Source organism: Chenopodium quinoa, unplaced genomic scaffold (assembly GCF_001683475.1).
Source record: "Chenopodium quinoa cultivar QQ74 unplaced genomic scaffold, ASM168347v1, whole genome shotgun sequence".
NCBI classification, from domain to species: Eukaryota; Viridiplantae; Streptophyta; class Magnoliopsida; order Caryophyllales; family Amaranthaceae; genus Chenopodium; species Chenopodium quinoa.
The window spans coordinates 2,826,032-2,833,692 of record NW_018744895.1 but is presented as its reverse complement, the minus strand read 5'-3'; the positions used below and the strand labels follow the sequence as shown (position 1 = coordinate 2,833,692).

Genomic DNA, 7,661 nt, shown 5'->3' with positions numbered 1-7,661 from the left:
TGATCTATTGCAACCCCTAAATCCGTTGCATTAGGCATCAAAATCCGTGGCATTAGGCCTAATGAAACGACCATGTACCGTGGCATCTGCTGGCGTTGCAGTAGGTCTAATGCAACGGCTTATGACACCTAATGCCACGGCACCACTGATTCGTGGCAATAGACCAATACCTGTTGCAACGGCATAACTTATCCGTGGCAATAGAGTACTAACTAATAATTATGATGAAATTGAACCTATTGCAACGGCATAACTTATCCGTGGCAATAGAGTACTGACTAATAATTATGATGAAATTGAACCTATTGCAACGGATGAAGCTAATTAATACAATGGTAGGAGTATGTATCTACTGCAACGGATTGATCATTGGGTTTTTTTTTTGTTGGGATGGAATGGTAATATAATATTAATTAGTCGGTACAAATCTAAATATACTAACATAAACAAATTAAAGTATCATTTATATATAATAATTATAATGCAAAATACGTACAAAAATATTACTTGCCTATTTTTGATATGACATACCGTACTAATAATAAATAAAAGTTAGATAATTAATTTGATCGTCCAAAATACAAATTGTCAACATATATATAAGCCGAAATATCCAAATCTTCACAAAGCCGAAACTTGAATAAGAGTCTCCAACATATATGCACCATTTGTTAGATGGCTAGTCACTATACTTCGTACAATCTTGTAGTAACCTTGTGCATATCTTGTCAAGAACATATGCAGTTAAATTCTTTATTTCCAATTTCTTCCTGCAAGTAAGCTGGAATTCTAGTTATAAATAAACTGGACAAAACACAGTATGAAAGCATCAATTAGCCTACCCAAGCGACTTAACTGAAGGAGAGTCAAGCCTCATACAAATTTCATTTGATATCTGATTAATAGTAGAGAAAGTAAACCGAATTCATTGTGTATGGTAGGTTTAACATTCAAAGATACTACATATAGCAGAAAGTCAATTATGTTTTATGATCATGTTGTATGCATATAGATTATTTTATGTACTAAAGCATAACAAAGCTCAGAAGAGGATATTTCTAGGTAATGAAACAATAAGTTACTATACAAAAACATAACATAGCTCACACGAGGATAAAGGCCTCAAAAAACATGACATGAGGTTTTAGGAAAACCTTACGGTCAATTCTCAAACGCTCCAATGTTAAGTTGTCTATCTGTGGTAGACTTCGATCAGCCTAAAGTTTAAGATACTAAGATATATGAGCATAAATATAATGAGTTTAGTTACATCTTATATGAGCATAAAGAAGTGTTTTAATGTACACTGACCTTTAGCTTGTATGCCTTACGCTCAACCAAAAAGACCTTATTGATCCCATAAAAATCAGCTAATATCTGGGTTAAGTAACCCCTGCCAGCTCCAAACTCAACAACAACAGAGAGATCAGATTGACAGTATTGCTCAGACAAAACCCCAAAATCCTCCAAGTTGCCAAGAATCGATGCCTGTTGGCGGACATGCTTCTCTTGGTATGGCAATTTCCTTAAAGCACAAACAAATTAAGTGTACCAATCAAACAAACAACATTTATCAATGCATACAAAAATAAATTCGATTCAGTGAAACACGAAAAAAGAAGACAGAGAAGCACATACCTGTCATTCTGTCTCTTAATCCAAACATCACAGGCATGAGGTATCCTATAAGAAAGCTCTATATCCTTACAAATTAAAGTATGAAGAGAGCGGATCTTGGAGAGTAAGTAAGAGAATTGAGGAATACTCAAATTATAAACCTAATTTCGCTTCATCTCAGAAGTAAATTCAACATCTTCATACAAATTAGGGTGAAGAAAATTATACGCTGCCCATTCACTCAGAGGGGTGATATTTTTTATTTTTCATTGTATAACAAGCGGCTTCTTACCTGAATACACAAGAAGAAGAGAAACAAAACGAATTGAATCCAATAACAAGTCAAAAACAAATTATATTAAATTAAAACTTACTGGATTCTGTTTTTCATAAATTACATAAACCCTAGAATTTTGTTTTTCATAAATTACATAAACCAAAATTATTAAACAAGTAAAGAGAATAACATATAAATTATTAAACAGGTAAACAGAATAACATATAAATTCTCAGTATAATCAGAACATTACTTTTCGGCAATTAAAAGAGCATACTAAACCCGAATGTATATAGCAGATCACGCTAAGGACAGTATATACCTACGGAAATCTGAGTAGAACGAGCACCAAGTTATATAGCACAACAACACCTGCAAGCAACACAAAATTCTGCTCAGCTCACTATAAGAGGCAGTAAAAGACAAACTCAATCATAAACAATACATCATCGCACAAGCCGACATTTCCTCTTATTATGCTCCTAAAGTATGTACCATTCAATGATCCAATTAATACAAACCAAACAAAACCCGTCACTTTAAGATCTATAAATCGGGAACCAAACCAAAATGATGCCTCCACTAATATAATTTTCCCCCCTAAGACACGATTTTTCACACAGCAACAAACAAATTCAAAGTTCACTTTTTAACCAAGAACATTCATATTATTTTTTCTTTTCTAGCTAATTATAAAAACTATAAATCTGAAAACCTAACAACTGTATGATAGCCAAGCTTATTTAAGCCTAAACTATAATCAAATAATCGATTAAGCTAATTTACACAGAAATGTATATAAGATCAGACATTTTAAATATTCTAATTATCTATATTGCAATTCATTTGTTCCAGTTGAGTAATCAATGTAGGTAAAGATCATTTTCGTCACAATGTTCTTTAAACCAAGCTCGTTTTTCCAGTAAAAGTCCAATAACAAAAACCAATTAGCATGAATAAGCAAAATAAAGCTCCAAGAACTCATTACCTGAACCACCTTGATCAGTGAAGATAACAAAAGATAGCTCAACTCAAAAGAGAGTGGTCATATATATAGTAAGGGTAAACCGACCCTCTTAAAGCTAACTCCTTCCCCAGAAAAAGACAAGATATGAAAAGGCCTTAAAAACTGGCCAAGCTTTTTCTGCCCAAAATTAGGATTCTAAATCATATTTCCAACAGAGCAGTTGCCATCACCAACCATAAACAGTAAAAATCCAGCAAGCAACGACCTCAATTGACACAAAAGCAAAAGAAAAAGGACAGTAGGCACACACAAAAAAAAAACAATCTTAATCCAAGCATCACACACCCACCACAAATACAAGCAAAACTTGAGTTCCGCATCACCCAGTAAGGCCTTGCTAAACGCATACCAACCCAAAAACAATGAATGAAACAATTAGAAATCCTAAACGGTAAACTATTTATTATAGATAAAAAAAAATCAAACTACACTTAGGTCAGCCTAAATTGCAAACACTCTCTGATTATTTAGCAGCAATAACTAAACTATTAACCCAAAAACAATGCATGAAACAATTAGAAATACTCAGCAGCAACCTAATTATAAATCAAAATAGATAATTACCAATTCAAACTACAATTAGCTCAGACTAAATTGCAAACACTCTCTGATTAATTAGCAACAATAACTAATCATAAGCAAAACCAGAATACCCCAATTAAGCTACATTAGACCATAGCAAACTGCAACCACTAACTCAAATTGCTTACCTCTGCTTATCCGAGTTTATAGTTGTTGTCAATTGAAAACCCACACCTCGAAACGCCATTGGAGTTATCAATTAACGTAAAGGCGCCGCTGCGCAGTCGGAGGTGATAGACTGAGAGAGGAATTCAGCAAAACTTGAAGAATCTTGCTCTAAATAATTTGAACCCCTCAAATTCTGCACAACTTGAAGAATCTAGCTCTAAATAATACTAAACCCCTCAAAATTTCTGCACAACCGAAGAATCTGGATTTTAGTTCACCTTTTTTACTACTAAAACAATCTCAAACAAGATATAGCTTTAACCTGAATGAAGAAGGTGAAAATCCATATCAAAGTATAATCATTCTTCTAGTATTTTAAGAGCCACCATCAAATAAACAATACAAATCAAGATAAACCATATTTGCAGAAACTGTCTGCCTTAAATAGAAAACTTAAGAGGCATTTGGGTAATTATGATTTGGTGTAGTAGTTCAATTAATATATAAAAGAGTAGCTAAAACAAAGAGTTCATATACACTTATTTAGGGACTTCATTTCCATTCTGATAAGGCAGACAACTTATGGGACAAAAGCTCTCCGGTCTAAACATAGAGGAGCTGCAATCTCTAGAAGAGCAACTAGAAATGACTCTTTAAGGGGTTCGTATGAAAAAGGCAAGAAACTCGTTACTTGAGAGTCTAAGTAGCTAGTTAACTTCAGTTTCAGTATGAAAATTAGTTGTCTTAATTTACTGAACAATGCATCCTATTGTACTTACAACAGGGTACAACTTACACGAACAACCAGCACCCCTAAACACCTAGAGTAAAATTACGACGTACAGTACGAGTGCAACCACTTTTATGCAACGTAAACAAACACAGACTCAATAATACTAAACAGAGGCATCAACAAAAAGTACAGAACATCTGAACATCAGAACCAACATAACTCTATATGCATGTTGCATTCTCCATTTCTTCTCATACAACAGCCATGACAAGTTAAAATACCAACTAGGCATAAAAACAGGAGGTATAATATCTTTTTCCAAAATTCTGACATAAGCTCATACATGACAGTATATTGAACTATGTAAGACTAAGTGTTCTGATGAGCTCATGAACTTATAGAAAAAAAACCATGAAATAGTCATCGATATGATATACTACTTGTTTAAGTAAGATTAGAAACCTCAACTAAAAAGCTGGGCCTAATATATACAGTACCTTTTGAGCATGCGATTTACCAAGAGATTTTTTTTTTGCTCTACCTACTGTCCCAAAAGTTTGACAAGAATGCAAGATGTTCATATTAAGATGCCCAAATTCTTGGCATATTATTTTTATGACTTATTAGATTTACTTGACACTAGTTTGCATCCATGCACCTAAATTTACCTCTAATTTTCATCCCGCCCTAGCCTCATAGTTTTGCGGGGACCAATTCAACAAGTGTACTGAACCTTGCTGTATTTCTGAGCATGTTATTCTACATTTTCAATAGGCAAAGTAAGTTAGGCAAAAATGCTATAATATGATACATCACTGTCCTAGTGAACAACTTCCATAAATCCGGTTGACACACCAAAACATGAGACATTGATATCGCCCAAGTGTCGTTGCCTTAATTCACATTGAAGAGAAAAATTAAGAATCTACTAAGACTACTATCAATCTATCATTGACTCTTCATTATCCAAATCAAAGGGTGAAAAAAAGAGGAATTACAGAAAGCCGAGGAAATCGGGTTTGGTTTTCAAGCAATTACGACCCTCTATTTCATTTTTTGTTTGAAAGAGGGAAGTGTTCAAAAGGAGAGTAGTGGAAGATCGGTAATCATAAGAGAATATGCATGCCGTGAAATAAAACATTCACCAAAAAGAAAGCCACAGAACTAGTACAGCCTAAAGCCAAACATACACTAAACAACTAAAGTTAAAAAGGATACTACGAAAAAAACTACAAGGTATTAGCCAAAAAGCAGAACCTGTAGGTTCCAGCATACCAATTGCTCATGCACCTGCTTCTGAAGACTCAATAATGGGATGGTGGGCTGCAATTAGCTCACAAACAATTCAATGATCTCGTCAGCCAATACATTTAAATCAATTGAATAGTAAAGAATAAAAAAAATTGAGCAGAATCAGAAAAATTGAAAACACAAAAATTTAAACAAAACGCAAGGAAACCATAAATAAGATAAAAAAAATGTAGTACTATGGTAAGACTGTAGAACAGGAAGAGTATTAAGAAGATTGCTCGCCTTAATCGTTCTCTTTCTCTCAATCAAACCAGCAAAAATGCAAAATTAATTTAACAAAATTGATGACATCAGAATTATTGAAGCAATTACTTACGAAAACCCTAATTAAACAAATAGTAGCTTAATTTTTGAGAAATTATAGCATTTAACAACTAAATAGAGCCATTTTCAACAAATTATACTAGAATAAATTTAATTGTTTCAATATACATACCAGTAACTTGAGATTAATTGAGTGCAACGAGAGAGGACTGGGTTTGAAGGTTAGAGATGTAGGATTCGGAGTCGAAAGGAGGGAGAAAGAGGTTGTTCTTGAACCATAAAGGGGTTAAATCGTAGATTGGGTCGCCGAAGAGGTCGGTATATGAGCGCGGTGGTGGTGCAGCGGTGGTTGCGCCATTGTTGGTAGTTTTGAGGTCTGGGTTTTAAATCAGATGCAACAACTACAACAAAAACGTACTCCTTCTCATCTACTGTGAAAATATGAGATTTGAGAAGATGAGAAAATGGAGAAATTGGAAAAATGGTACTGTGAAAATGGTCCTCTATAATCAATTAAGGTGAGAATGGGGAAAATTGGAGAAAAGGGGGAAAATGGTACTGTACTTGAGAATTGTGAATAGAGGGAAGCAAATTAAAGACAAGTATTGTTCAAATATTTGGTGAAAAAAATAGAGGGAAGAAATGCGCGCTTCTAAATTTTTCATAATACAACACATACCGTTGCAATAGCTCTCATTTTTTTAAAAATAGCTAGGCTATTGCAACGGCTCTTTTAAAGCCGTGGCAATAGCTCTACCTCTAAGAACATTAGTGTTAAATCCGTGGCAATAACCTACTCTATTGCAACGGCAATTAAAATACCGTTGCATTAGCCTTTATTAGGCCGTTGCATTTGGTCAAAAATATAGTAGTGATTTATAACCATTATCCTAAGAATCGACAGTCAAAGACACTCTACAAGTAAGTTTACCTAATTCGTCTTGTAGCCGCATTTTGTACTCTAGGAAGTTTTTCATGGCAGCGGAACGAACGGTTTTCCTAGAGATTCTTTTATGTTGGGGTTGTAATGCTTTATTAATGTAAGTGTTAAATGGGTCACTTTCGGAGAAAAGAAAAGGTTGTTCGGCGTGTACTATCATGTTCCCTAGTTCATCCCTATCCCTCTCATAGTTGTAGGTAAAGCCGTGTGGATGGAATTAGGAAATTTTTGGTTAGGTTGGATCATTAGCTGGTTGTGCACATGTTCTAAAGTGTCTACTTAAGTGTCCCGTCCCAGCCTTAGATAAGGCCGAGTATATATTAACACATGTTTTACATTTTGCTTTTGTTTGTGCTTTGTTTAGCAAAAAATAATTCCATACATCACTTTTGCGGCTTTTAATATTTACCATGTCACTTTCGGTTAACCATTGCTCTTGTGCGTTTAGGAATTGGGTGTTTGTAGATTTGGGGGTTGGTTGGTTAGTAGTAGAACTGGAGGCAAATGGGGTATCTTGTTCGCTACCTTGGGCAGTATAAAAATTTTGTGGGTCAAAGAAATTAGGTGGGAATTGATCGAATTGTGGAAATTGGTTTTGTGGTGGAATTGGTTTTGTGGAATTTCGGGGATATTCATGTTATAGGGTTGAAAACCGGAAGTACCACCGTGCCTAAATTGTTCAAAGCCTAGGGGGACGTTACCGGGGTCATTGGTTGGAATGGACGGACTCGGAATTTGGGGGCTCGTTGAATTAGGTGATTCCCTAGAACTATTACCACGGACAAATTGGGATTTCTTAGAG

General features: G+C 34.8%; 1 long non-coding RNA gene across 9 annotated transcripts; it reads right to left on the bottom strand.

Annotated features, from left to right (window-relative positions):
- Positions 1 to 374: 374 nt before the first annotated feature.
- On the bottom strand, positions 375 to 6,607 carry LOC110706053. Of its 9 annotated transcripts, XR_002508210.1 has the most exons (7): positions 6,092 to 6,596; positions 5,602 to 5,667; positions 3,632 to 3,856; positions 2,217 to 2,266; positions 1,639 to 1,909; positions 1,160 to 1,525; positions 375 to 781 (listed from the first exon to the last, which is right to left on the bottom strand). It is a non-coding gene; the product is annotated as an uncharacterized LOC110706053 (long non-coding RNA). The 9 variants fall into 9 exon arrangements; XR_002508207.1 differs by having other exon boundaries at positions 3,632 to 5,667; positions 6,092 to 6,607; XR_002508214.1 differs by lacking the exon at positions 6,092 to 6,596 and having other exon boundaries at positions 1,155 to 1,217; positions 1,312 to 1,525; positions 3,632 to 5,753.
- Positions 6,608 to 7,661: the final 1,054 nt, after the last annotated feature.